The following is a 15,126-nucleotide window of genomic DNA, read 5'->3' on the forward strand; positions in this document are numbered from 1 at the left end:
CAAGTAACTGGGATTACAGGCAAGTGCCACCACATCCAGCTAATTTTTGTATTTTTAGTAGAGACAGGTTTTCCCCATGTTGGCCAGGCTGGTCTCAAACTCATGACCTCAGGTAATCCACCTGCCTTGGCCTCCCAAAGTGCTGGGATTACAGGCATGAGCCACCACACCCGGCCCATTATGGGCTTTGATGTCCACCCCACGCTCACTGGCTCTGTTGCACTGGTTGGAATCCTTTCCTCATGTGTTCTGTTATTTTGTGATTAAGTTGTGTTTTCTAATCCCTTTGCCATCTTCTATTTCTACCATTAGAACAGAGCCTTTCCTCGGGGCCGACTAAAGGGACAAGGAGAAAGTGAAGTGAAGCAACACGTAAAGAGCAGGGCTTTGGAGCGAGGTTGCTGAACTTCACCTGGTCCCGAGCTACTGGAAAACAGGAAGCTGAGAAACACATCGCACCCTTTTGTGCTTCAGGAAACGGCTACTTCAAAGAACCAACACTCCCTCTAATTTAGACAAGACGCAGGAGGCCCTTCAGAAGGACATTCTACCGTATTTACCCATTGTTCAGCTCCATCTGCTGTTCCTTCTTTCCAGGACTTTTGCGAATTTGGGAAAGCCATTTAGTCTCACTAATTTCTAAGGTTTCTTTCTGTGTGAAGGACTTCCTTCAGTCAATCAATACCAGTAGGTCTATTAGAGATAAATCATTTTCGTTTTCCTTTACATGAAAATGTTTGTATTCCCCTCTTATTTCCTCCTTTATTTTTACTCTACTTAGTTTCTGTCACCAGGCATTGCGTTTGCAATAGACAGTCATTTTCTTTCAACACTGGAAGAGCATCATGCTACTCCCCTTTTACCTTCCCTGGTTTCAGATGAGAAACCTGCTGTCACTCACATCGTTTCCCCAGCATCTTTCCTCTTGCTGCCTTCAAGACTTTCTCCATGTCTTTACTTTTCAAAAGTTTAATTATGCTGTGTCTTCTTGCATTATTTGAAGGGTGGTGTAGTTTTTCCTATTTGAAGTCCCCTCAGTTCGGCCAGGCTCGGTGGCTCACGCCTGTAATCCCAACATTTTGGAAGGCCAAGGCAGGCAGATCACCTGAGGTCAGGAGTTTGAGACTAGACTGGCCAACATGGTGAAACTCCATCTCTACTAAAAATACAAAAATTAGCCATGCGTGGTGGTGTGGTAGCGCCTGCCTATAATCCCAGCTACTTGGGGTCTGAGGCAGGAGAATCACTTGAACCCGGGAAGCAGAGGTTGCAGCAGGCCGAGATCATGCCACTGCAGTCCATCCTGGGTGACAGAGTGAGACGCCACCTCAAAAAAAAAAAAAAAAAAAAAAAAGAATAAAAATAAATAAATAAATAAATAATAAAAATAAATAAATTCTCAGTTTCTAAGATCTGTAGGTTTTTACCTTTTGCCAAATTTGGAGAGTTTTTACCCATTAATTCCTCAAAGACTTCTCATCCCTGCTCTCTTTCCTCTCCCTCAGGAACTTTGAAGAAACAAATGTTAAATTTTTGGTAGTTATCCCAGGCCCCTGAGGCTCTGCTTGTTCATTTATTTATCTATTTTTTTTTCAGTCTAATTTCTTCTGTTGTTCAGAGTTGGTGAACTACACTGTCATCAAGTTCACTGAGTTCATCCTCTGTCATCTCTTCTCTACTCTCAAAGGTATCCATCAAGCTTTTTATTTACGCTTTTTCACATCTATATTTCTATTTGATTACTTTAAAACTTCAATGTCTGCTGAGATTTTTCTACTTTTTCTCATTCAAGAGTTGAAAATCAGTAGTCAGATTAGAAAGAGCAGTAATTAATACAGAGTTTCAAAGAGACTGAAAACCGTTTGACCCGGCATTCCCATTACTGACTATATACTCAAAGAAATATAAATTATTCCATGACAAAGATACATGCACATGTATTTCATTGCAGCACTATTCACAATAGCAAAGGCATGGAACCACCCCAAATGCCCATCAACAATAGACCGGATAAAGAAAACATGGTATATATACACCATGGAATACTATGCAGCCATAAAAAGGAACAAGATCACGTCCTTTGCAGGAACATGGATGGAACTGGAATACCTTATCCTCAGCAAGCTAACACAGGAACAGGAAACCAAACACCACATGTTCTCACTTATAAATGGGAGCTGAACAACGAGAACACATGGTCACAGGGAGGGGAACAACACACACTGGGGCCTGTCGGGAATGAGGTGGGGGGAGAGAGAGCATTAGGAAAAATAGCTAATGCATGCTGGGCTTAATACCTAGGTGATGGGTTGATAGGTGCAGCAAACCAGCATGGCACACGTTTACCTATGTAACAAACCTACACATCCTGCACATGTACCCCGGAACTTAGAATAAAAACTAAAATTAATTAAAAAGAACAAAGAGACTGAAAAAAAAAGCATCAAAGGAAACAGAGGGATAAAGGGCAAGTGAGGAGGATGTTCCAGAGAAAAGCAAAATTTAGCAGAGATGGCAGAAAGAGAAGAAAAAATCAATCAATCAACAGACTAGACTGAAATGCCAGGAATTCCTCCTCATGTGTGTTTTCATAAAAATTTTTAAATGATAACTTCTGTTTTCTAGAAACAAACTCTTGAGTATAAGCCCATCCTGGGACTTTGTCCTTGATGCTGTTCCTGCAGACAGCACCTAGGTGAAAGGTAAATGCAGCTGACTGGAGAAGAGATCCAGAGACTGGGCAATCCTGGCTGTTAATCTGCTTAGCAGCCTCTCAGGAACCTGAGTTTTCTCTTTTGTCAAGTTGGTATAATAATCCATATTCCACAGGACGCTATGAAAATCAAAGAGGTGATAAATGGAGCAAGTTTTTCTAACATGTCCAGCGATTTTGTAATACTTATGAATAATGCATTGGAAACTGGAAGAGGCTTCTACACTTTCATTTTCACTCTCTTGATTTATCCTCTAGCAGTGGAGATTTGGACGTCGACATCAAGCACCAGTGTTATTATTATTATTATTATTTCATTCATAATGACATGGCTTCCGGGTATCTGTCTCCTAGTTTATTCCACCAGGGTAAGCATGGAGTTGGCTCCGCTCACCTTTCCTAGGGAGAAGTTTGATTTCTTTCTTTGCATTTACAAGTGAGCTAACTACAGTTATTTAAATTACACTGTTGCTTAAGTTTAATACGAAGGATGATTCTTTCCTTGATGCTTATTAAGAAAATTATTTTAGGGAGCGGTAGTAATAGTAACGCCAATCATTTGTTGAGTACTTACTAGGCACCAGGAACTAGCTCCATAGGTTGTCTCGTTTAGTCCTCACAATAACCCTATCAGATAAATATTTTCATTTTCCTTATGTATAAATAGAGTTGCATTAGTCGAGCCTCATATGTAAACTGAAAAAATCAATGGTGGAACAGATGAAGGTCTTAGGACCAGGAGATGATGGTACTGTCAGGCTTTGACCCTCCTCATCCTAATTCCAGAGTTTACATTCTTTCTTACCCAGTTCTTCTGCTCATGGAAAATCCCTGTATGTCTGTTGTGATTCAGAAGGAAGATAAATGGGAGAAAGATGTCCAGGGAAAACTAGTTATTGAGACGTGTAAAGATTTGAAGTAATAAATGAAAAAATCACAGCTTGGCAAAAAAGAAAAATGCATATATATAAATGATAGGACTATTTTATTCTTTGCAATGTCCCCATTAATTATGAACTGAAATTGAGGATTGGTTTCTCTAGAGAAATCATCATTACTTGTTATCTCAAGGCCTTAACTCTTTCTCACAGAGTGACTGATTTCCAATATCTATTGAGGAAACCAAATCCAGTTCTATCAATCTTGGACAAGAAAACCCCAAAGTTCAATGCCCACCATGTGAATTCAAGCTTTACTTTTTCTCAAGACCTCAATAGCATAAAGCTTACTTTTGAGCATTAGTATGATGTTTTCATGTTTAAGATTCACACTTTGTTAGAAGATTGCTTTAAATGGCCCTAAATCTCTTCTACCCTCTCATCCTGCTACTTACAGGAAATCATATTTTGGTTTCAGCTATCCTTGTGCACAGTGTTATGTGACAACAGGGTTACCTATAATAGGGATTTAGTTCCTGTTTTTTCTTTTACGAGAATAAATCAATATTGAAGCCCCCAAATTCCATGTAAAATCACTTATTTATATTGTGTTTTTCATCCATTCATTTATTGATCCTTTATTTATAGGTTGTTTAGTATGTATATCTATTGGGCTGAGTATTTTGTAAAGCATATATTTTAAAAATGGAAGACTCAGTCACCACCTGTGATTCCATTGTAATCCACATGGGCACATATTTTGGGAAAGGGAGGGTGTAGTCAGGACAGATAAAACATGTCAATCTAACACAGGATATTGCTTTTCTCCTATGTCAAAATACTAATTGATGAAGAGGTTATCCGTGAGTAGTGATAAACTTTTTTATTTAAAGGTAATATGATGGGTAAGAAAGAATATATTTTGACAAATAGCTAAGCTGTGACATAATAATCTGACATCAGAGCTTCCATCTGTCAGATGCAATCATAAGCCTGAGGAGCGGCAACAATGGGCCGATAGTGGTGGCCGAGCCAGCGGAGAGGGGTCCATGCACACTGGGAGGCAGCTGTTTTCACTAGGGCTCTGGTTATGGGGTTAGCCATTTATAGCCTCAAGGAGAGTTTGGCCCTGACTCATCTTTCCTATAAGCCTTGTGGTTTCTAGTCCATCATTTGGCAGAATATGACATCTTTCAGAGGTATGTGTGATGTTACAGCAGAAACATCTTACATTGTTTTACACAGCTGCAGACAACACTATTCCACCTTGCAGGGGTCTCAGTTTACAAAGACACCTTTGAATACTTTTAGCAATCTGATCAGACTCTGTGGAAATGGTTGACCCTTCTGGGAGGTTGTGAGGTTGTGTTGTGGGTTCCCCGTTCCTCACCTCTTCACCTAACAAAACAAGGCCAGGCATGATCTTCCCCCAGCAAATTGGGTGAGAACCCAGGAAAGAAATGGGAGTGAAGATTGACGGTTTCTGTTTCCAGCCTGTTGCTAAGTCAGACCCTGGACCCATAAATGCCGTCACATAGAACACACAAAAACATTCCCTCCCTTACTTTCCCCTAGATGATTCAAAGGAATAATTTTATTACAAAAAAAAAAAATGTGTGGGTTATTTTTATCCTTTTTCATCTCTAGTTCATTACTGCTTTGCTGGTGTTAAAAGTTACTTTGGTGCAACACAATTCTCTATCATGAGACTGGATGCCCAGCCACCGAGCTGTGCCACTTGAGTTCAAGGATATAAATTGACTCCTATGTTAGAGCTGGACAACAAACACTTTGGGGAGCTGAGTAGCCATGATGTTACGGACTCAAGGTCTGTGTTCCCACAAAATTCGTATGTTGAAGCCCTGACCTCCAGTATGGCTGTATTTGGAGACAGGGTCACTGAGGAAGCAATTAAACCTCAATGGGGTCATGAAGGTGGGACCTTGACCCCACAGGAGCAGTGTCCTTGTAGGGTCATGCACCAGAAAGCTCTCTCTCTCTCTCTCTCTCTCTCTCTCTCTCTCTCTCTCTCTCCCCCTCTCTCTCTCAGTCCTGTGAACATACAAAGAGAAGACAGCAGGCTATGAACCAGGAAGAGAGCAGACACCCTAATCCTGGATGTCCAGCCTCCAGAACCATGAGAAAATAAGCGTCTGTTGTTTAAGCTGCCTAGTCTGTGGTATTTTGTTACTATGACCAGAACAGACAAAGACCCATGGGCTCTGGTAGCAGCACAGCCAGAAGCAGTGAGAAGCTGTGGAAACTGCATTTCTTGACTCTGGTGCTGGCCTCTACCTTCCTTGTAAATATTCGAATCACTAGGCATTTGACTGATAAAACTGCTGCTTCAGATTCAGAGGTAGAAATGCATAATCACTAAAAATATAAATACGGCCGGGCGCGGTGGCTCAAGCCTGTAATCCCAGCACTTTGGGAGGCCGAGACGGGTGGATCATGAGGTCAGGAGATCGAGACCATCCTGGCTAACACGGTGAAACCCCGTCTCTACTAAAAAAATACAAAAAACTAGCCAGGCGAGGTGGCAGGTGCCTGTAGTCCCAGCTACTCGGGAGGCTGAGCCAGGAGAATGGCGTGAACCCGGGAGGTGGAGCTTGCAGTGAGCTGAGATCCGGCCACTGCACTCCAGCCTGGGCAACAGAGCGAGACTCCGTCTCAAAAAAAAAAAAAAATATATATATATATATAAAAAAATACCCACTGTCTAACCAGTCCCAATGAGATGAACCAGGTACCTCAGTTCACCGCATGTTCTCACTCACAAGTGGGAGTTGAACAATGAGAACACAAGGACACAGGGAGGGGAACATCACACATCAGGGCCTGTCATGGGGTGGGGGGAGGCGGGAGGGATAGCATTAGGAGATATACCTGATGTAAATGATGAGTTAATGGGTGCAGCACACACACACACCAACATGGCACATATATACATACATAACAAACCTGCACGTTGTGCACATGTACCCTAGAACTTAAAGTATAATTTAAAAAAAAAGAGAGAGAAATACCTAAGGTAGGTGATGGGTTGATGTGTGCAGCAAACCACCATGGCACATGTATACCTATGTAACAAACCCGCACGTTCTGCACATGTACCCCAGAACTTAAAGTATAATGTGTGTGTGTGTGTGTGTGTGTATATATGTATATATATAATCTTGCATTGCAAAATTCTCAACCTAAGAATTTCTTTTGAAATTAGCCTTTTTAATGTGTGTAATTCAGAAGTCTGTCTTTGACCAACTGTAAATCAAAGTGCGGTGCTATCTCCAGATGAATTTGCTGCCATGGATACATATGTGAGGTCACCAGGAAGTTCCCATGGCTGTGCAATGTACAGGATGGCCCTTACGTTTTTTGGGTGATAGGCCATCATGTCAAGTCTTCAATGGAAAGGATAATGTTGTGTACATAAAATGTGAGTAGCAGGCATTCACTGCTAATTATCTCATTTTTATTTACTGATTTCCCACCTTCTGAAAGAAGAAAATATCTGGGTGTGTGGCTATTGAGCTAATGGCATTAAAACATTAACGTAATATTGATTTAATGCAGGTTTCTCTAAGGTCAAATACCTATTGGTTCTGCATAAATTGCATGGAACAAAACAAAATGCAAAATGCCACTTGATAAGATTCTTAGTCTCCAAATTTCTTAAATTCAGAGTCGTTGAAAGAAGTGTATCTAAATGTATTGACTAGTTATGGCAAAGTGCCTTTAAAACCACCTAAACAAACGCAGCAATGCGACTTCTTTGATCTGTCAGCACACTCCCTGTATCTTTGTTTCTCGGTTGCAAATGTTCCAGGTCGCTTTCCACCTTTTGTTCAAATGAATTCAGAACTTTGCTGCTCTGCATCATGACATTTGGCCCACTGAGAAAATGCACAAAACCTCACGGCTTCCACAGTCATCACATCAGGAGCCATTTGTATGGGCAGATGCCTCAAAATGTTGTACTAGTTGCTGTCTTAATTATCAGAGAAAAATCTTAGAACACAAAAGGGAACGCTGCATATCTAGCCCTGGAGAGCCCTAGGCGGTACAGGGAAGGACTGAATCACCTTCAAAGCTTTGAGTCACAACCTGCCTCAGCGGCTCTGGGGCTTGGAGCAAGGCCCTTTGCTCTAAAGGAGTTTATTTCCCGACACCAGCAGCACGAGAGTTTAGACACAAGACAAGCACATCGCCACAATGTATCTCACCCAGGATCATTCAGGAAGCCACTGACATCTGAAGAACACTTTCGCCTGTGCCTGCCCTTTCACGTCACGTTTTTGAAATATTCTCCACATAATAATTTAATTTCCTTAAAGAGAAGTCCCTTGATTCTTTCTGTCTTTTGCTTATGATTGCATCTGACAGATGGAAGCTCTGATATCAGATTATTATGTCACAGCTTAGCTATCTGTCAAAATATATTCTTTCTTACTCGTCATATTACCTTTAAATTACACCATATGGGGCACAAGCAAAATATAAACTCTGCATGTGAGAGAAGTTATAGAGACAAAGACAAACATTTTCAAAGGCTTCAATGTCACACCTATCGATTGCAACCAAAAATTAATAAATATTTGAATACATGTATATGTGAGTGTGTGTGTGAGACAGAGCTCACCTGTGTGCATGTGTGCGTGTATGCACATGTGGGTATGTGTGTACACATTCATTCATGGACATATTGGCCCGCCCTCAACTTGCTGAAAGCTAGGGAAGGAAGAAATATGTAGACACAGTGAGACCATGTTGAGGTTTTTTTTTTTTTTTCAATTTCCTGCATGTTAGAATAAAGCAAACAACCCCAAAATTAATAAAAATGATAGCTATTATTGCTGTACTAGAATAACCAATCGTGGTAGTTTGTTAAAGACAAGCCTAAATACATATCCTATAGCTAAACACATGCTGTCTATTTGTAAAATACCTGAAATCTTCACTGAATTTGAAAAACAGATGTTGCTTATACGTAATGCTTCAATATTCTGTTACCGTGAAGTAATGACCCCCATGTTAATTTTAATTGGTCAGACAGTAGAAAATCAATCTGACCATATATACAAAAACATGGGATTCAGTGCTGCCGTGTGGGATTAGCCCGGGGGGAAGAAGAAACTCAGGATTAGCTACGTAATTTGCAGATCCCTGTGCAAAATGAAAATGAGAAGCCCCTTGTTGAAAATTACTAAAAATATAACATGGAGACATCAGAGTCTTAAAACTAGCCTAGAGGGCCTTGTGAGAGGGGCCCTGTGTAATCCCATTGGAAGCATGCACAAGAAATTTGCCCTCAACTGGGTTCAGTTCTGCATAATGAACTAGGTTGCCAGGTTGACTGCAATCTCACAAGCGAAGGACCCGTAAATGGTTGCACGGACTTTCCATTGTAAGATGTCGCACACAGTTCTCACTACCAGTCATTTTAAGACACACAAATTTAAAAATTCACAAACACTTTAATCCTAGTTATAATCTCTTACACATAACATGGAAGTAAGAGACTATCAGCAACTGGAGAAAGAAAAGACAGGTTGGGTATTCCTAATCCAAAAATCCAAAATCCAAATTCTCCAAAATTTAAAACAGGGTGCTCAAAGGAAATGTTTATTGGAGGGTTTGAACTTTTGGATTTTTGGATTAGAGATGCGCAATCAGATACGTCTGTTATGCAGACATTTCAAAATATAAAAAAATCCAAGATCCTAAATATTTATTTCTCAAGCATTTCAGATAAGGGCTATTTAATCTGTACTTAACCAACTAACCAACCTCACGGGCCAAACATCACTCTTCAGCTTATTACATTTTTACCCACACAAGTAAAATTGAAAAAGACAGTTTCCTTCCTCATTAAACCAAAAATAATTTCTAGACACTCCAGATACCACCACCAGGAACTACACCTGCTTTTAGCTCATTTTCACTTACTAAATTATTGAGTATCTAATCACTTTGAATAACATTCTGAGTTTAATCCATCCATTGTAACATGCACTGTTTATCATTTACATTTTTGAATATAAATAAAATGTATTAAGGCAGCATTTTGTTAAAGTTATTTACACATTTGACCTTCGAGGGCTCTAAATGGTCTTATTACTGCTGTAACTTGCTGGGCATGTTATTGAGCTTCCATTAAACACTATTGAAAAATTTGTTTTGGATACAGTCTGTAGAACCTGGAAAGTGTAATACACCTTTAGTTGCACTGATGGTTTGATAAGATTATTCATTAAAATAGATCGATTTTTGACTTGTGAACACAAAGGTAATTAGTGATCAGAATAACTTTATTAACATTGGACTCCAAATTGATAGGGGAGTACATTTACTGCTTTCTGGATGTAACTTAGGCCATATGTGTGTAATGTGATTGGAGAAGAACTGAACCGCCCATCTGTTCTGTTTGCTGGAATAAACTGACTGTTGCAGACAGATTCCTCTTGCAGGAAGGAAGAGTGAATGACCACAGGGTTGTGAGATGGTACCAGTGGAAGCAGGCTCAGGGTATTCCGAAGGAATCTATCTCGCTCTTTTGTTTTGTTTTGTTTTGGAGACAAGGTCTCACTCTGTTTTCCAGGCTGGAGTGTGGTGGTGTAATCACAGCTCACTGCAGCCTCAACTTCCTGGGTTCAAGTGATCCTCCCACCTCAGCCTCCCAAGCAACTGGAACCACAAGCGTGTGCCACCATGTCTGGCTCCTATTTTAAAACACGTTTTTTGCAGAGATGGCGTTTCACCATGTTGCCCAGGCTGGTCTTGAACTCCTGGGCTCAAACAATCCACCTGCCTCAGCCTCCCATATTGCTGGGATAGCAGGCATGAGCTGCAGCACCCTTGGCCCCATGGTCTTTGATCCATGTGTAATTGTGTGCTCAGCTCTTCCTTCTCTACACGCCTTCTAGATTGACAGTGGGTTGGATGTCGAGGCCTCTCATTTGACCTTGATTTTGATTCTCTGCTGTCTGTTTCAATCTACTGTATAACTGTGGTTGGGAAAAAGATGAAGGATATAGAGACTTACGCTTTTGTCACATTTCCCAAAACACCTCCCCCGCAGTGGTGTTCTCTAATTAGTCCCAGCACTCGGAACCGCGTCACGCTCTCTCATTCTACGTTTCTTATAGTTGAACTTCTGTGGTCCTGCAGACCTTATCAGCCCTAAGGTTTTTCAGTGGCTCCCACTGAGAACTAAGAACGCTGAAACCTTAAAAGCCCTGGCAAGATAGTGTCTCTATCTAGAGAGACTGGCAGAGACAGGGGTTTGGAAAGTGAGTGGTAATGGTGACAACCCGTGGCAACTAAATGACCCCTGAGTCTTCGAAGACAAAAGCCGGTCGTCCTGTGAGTGTAAGCATGCTCCTAATACAGACGCATGGTAACTCGTTCAGCTCTGAATATGCCATAAAGAGCACGTTCGTGCTACCAAGTAAAGTGGGAAGGATGCATTTTTAAAATGTGCTCACATGTTTGTCAAATGTAACAGTCATCAATTCCAGGGTGAAATAACCCTGAGGAAGAGTTCATACTATGACTCCCTGAGTGGGCTGCAATGCATATTAATATGTCAGAAATGTAACGAGGTTCATCAATAAAGAGCCCTGTTTAACTTTGTCAACCCAGCACTTACCAAATTTATTCACCAGAAATCCATTTTCTGGCTTAATATTTATCAATACATTCTGTGCACCGCTGACAGAGAGAATAAAGGCGTGATTTCTGCTTTAGATACCGAGCAGGGAATGAGATGAGAATGGTATTAATTGCATAGGAATAGATGAGTGGTTTTGACAAAGAAGGCCCTCAGTGTACAGTTAATAAAAGCTGACACCACTAGAGGAAGCATGGTGGGAAGCGATTCTTTTATTTTCAGTGGCCTTTAAAGTAATATGGGCAGGACCCTGACGTCATTTAGGTCTGGCCTGGCACCCTGATAATTCTGAGGGTCCTAATTTCTATTGTGAGTTATTTTCAGTAACCAGAAGAACTGGAAGATAATGTTGAAATGCTAGTTGATATGACATTAAAAAGCAAAAAAAGAAAGAAAGAAAGAGAAAGAAAGAGAGAAAGAGAGAGAAAGAAGAAAGAAAGAAAGAGAGAGAGAAAGAGAGAGAAATAAGTGAATAAATGAATAAATAAATAAATAAATTAGGGTCTACAATTGTGATTCTCTTCAGAGGCCGAAGCACGTTTTTGAGCAAAGGAAACACAATGATGAGACTCCTTTTGTACCCTCAGCTCACTCTCCCTTGAGCTGGCATCCAGCCTCCCATGCAACTAAGGTACACTCACTTCTCAACCAGACAGGAGCAATTTCAAGTTGATCCATCACCCCAGGCACGGTCAGATTGAGGGTTCTAATATAATTTACACTAAGGGTAACCCATTCTCCCTAGTTTTTATCATAACCTGCCCTGGCAGGGTTTTGATTCTACCAAAGTAACTCCCAGAAATTCCAAGTGGCTGAAATCAATCCTGTCATCAGCATAGTTACGTATTACAGATATTGTTATTACCTACAGCAGATATTATTTCTTTCGTTTTCTCATGCTCACCTCTGCTGTCACCCACGAATCCACCAGCCATCACCCCACTCTACCAAGTACTACTGCCTGCCTGAGTGGACAGAGACACTCTTAGTCAGCTAATAATTTAATGCCCCTTTAGATTCATTTTCTTTGAATATCACTTTAGATTTTTGGGGGTGTGTGAGAATAATACGACTTTACCTTAAAAAATCATATGCTTCTTCCTGGCTAACACGGTGAAACCCCGTCTCTACTAAAAATACAAAAAACTAGCAAGGTGAGGTGGCGGCGCCTGTGGTCCCAGCTACTCGGGAGGCTGAGGCAGGAGAATGGTGTAAACCCGGGAGGCGGAGCTTGCAGTGAGCTGGGATCTGGCCACTGCACTCCAGCCCGGGCGACAGAGCGAGACTCCGTCTCAAAAAAAAAAATCACATGCTTCTAATTTTATTTTGAAAATCAGGGTTTTTGGTGTACTTTCATTACATTTATCAATGTCTTGGGAAGAATCTTAAAATATGAATAACAAAAGAGATCATATATTTCTAGTAAATCATGCTATGTTGTGTGCCATTCCATGTAAGAACCTTGCTGAGTGGTCTTGCTGATTTCAGCTCGCTATCCACAGGCTGGTCCCCGGATTGATGGTCTGCCCGTAATAGAAGTACACAAACTCTGCATGTGCCTCACCAAAACCAATAAGGTGTTACCAAAAAGAAGCAGCTGTGTGTTGCTTGTGTCTCCACTCAAGGGCACACGTGTATCTCTGGGGATGGTGTAAATGCACCTTTTGCCACATATGTTAGAAGTCAAGTCTAAAGCTTGGTGAACTCTCACCATGATTTCAATTTGTTCCTGGGATGTTATAAAACACTAAGTGTCATCCTTGAATATTGAACTTAGCCAGGGAGCTTTAAACTGTAATGACAACTTGGCTTTGTTCCTCAGAGATTCTGATTTGTGGATTTAATTTGATTGAATTAGGAGTCTTATAGGAGTCTCAGGAGTCTTATAATATCTCCAGTTAATTCTAAGGTTCATTAAGACTGAGAGCCCCTGCCTCAGAAACTCAGATTTGGAGCTTTTGCAGAGGACTTTCCTCATATCCAGGTGGTTTTTCCCATCACAGTTAAAGCACGGGGGTCCTTGGGTGCCTCAGGATCTCTGTGTTCCATAATTAGTTAGGGGGCCTGGCCCCTTCTTTGCAGTGGACCCTTGAGGAGACATACCCTATGGTGCTGATTCTCTCTAATGTCTTCAAAACCTTACACGATGAATTTCTCTTCACTCTTTATTTTCAGTCTGTCACCTGCCTTTTCCAGTTTGGTAGCATCAGGAAGACTAAAATTAAATATTAGTCAGACTTAATTTAACAAGCATTGTTGTGAAATTCTGGTTTCTACTCTGAAATGTAAACAGCTCAAAAGTTATTTATCTCAACTGAGCAAGCTGAAATTCAACAAATATTCATAAATGTATCAGAGAAAAGAGGTCACAGGGGAAACAACCATCATGAAAACTGGAGAGACAGGCAAGTACATACTAAGAACTACAGCTCATTGGGAGAAAAAAACCACAGCTGGATCCTGCTAGGAACACTTAAAGTGTCATTGACTTGTTGCTATGGGCTGAGCATGGGCTATATTGAGAGGCTAAAAACTACAGTTCCCTATATGCATATGTGTTTTATAACCATAAGAACCACCAGGTTCTCAGGGCGAAAATCAGAGAAAGAACCTTTTCTGTTTCCATATGGGAGTCGGGGGGAATAATTATTTTTTAATATTCCCAGAACACTCTGTCATCATTAACAAAGGCCTACCTTCAAGGAAAAGTACTTAGCAAACCTGGGTTTTACCAGACCCTTACCACCCAGGCAGAAAGAAAATAGTCAACTCCAGGCCACTCTAATCTTCCTGTCTCACCTAACTTGGGGGAAAGCTAAGAAGTATGTGTGAAGATCACAGCCTAGGGACACAAGCCCACTCAAAGACTGATACTTAAATATAGAAGCATAAAATGGTCCTCTTCTCTCCACACATTACCAAATCAACGGGGCTCCTCAGTAATAGCAGAGACTTACAGCTGAAAAGAACTGCAAATCTCAGACTATTTAAGAAGGATTCTCTAGGGAAATCTAAAGACAACAGGGGAGACTAAAACAAAGAAGCTAGAGGAAATTAGTCTCTGATGGCTACAGTTATAACAGGTAGTAAACACAGGCTAACTTCATCCAGATAAACATAAAACCTCACACTACAGCCCTATTTACCGGAGTTTCTTTTACTCCATACATCATCTTTAGCTTTCATCAAATAATTACAGAGCATTCTAAACATAGTCTGAAGAGGCAAAGCAAACATCAGTACCAGACCCAGGTATGATAGAGACTTTGGAATTATCATACCAAAAATCTGAAACAGCTATGACTAGTGTGCTAAGGGCTCTATTGGAAAGCAGACACCATGCACAGACAGATGAGCAGTGTAAGCAGAGAGATGGAAACTCAAAGAGTGAATCAAAATGGAATGCCAGAGACTCAAGGCACTGTAACAGATAAAAAGAATGGCTTCGAGTGTCTTCATTTGCTAGGGCTGCCATAACAAGATACCATAGACTGGGTGTGGTAAACAGCACAACTTTATTTCATCATGATTCTGGAAGCCAGACGTCCAAGGTGTGTTATCAGGGTTGTTTCCCCTGAGGCCTCTCTCCTTGGCTTGTAGATGGCTGCTTTCCCTGTGTGTGTGTGTGTGTATGTCCCAATCTCCTCTTTTTATAAAAACATCAGTCATGTTACATAAGGGTCCACCCAAAGACCTCATTTAATATTGATGACCTCATTAAGATCCACTTTACAAACACAGTCACATTCTGAGATAATGGATATTAGGACTTCAATGTATGTCTTCAATTTTGGAAGACATAATTTAGCCCATAACAATTTCCAATTCCGCAAAGCAAAGAGAAAAGAAAATTGGGAAAACAA

The sequence above is a fragment of the Macaca mulatta genome, chromosome 8, assembly GCF_049350105.2.
Source record: "Macaca mulatta isolate MMU2019108-1 chromosome 8, T2T-MMU8v2.0, whole genome shotgun sequence".
NCBI classification, from domain to species: Eukaryota; Metazoa; Chordata; class Mammalia; order Primates; family Cercopithecidae; genus Macaca; species Macaca mulatta.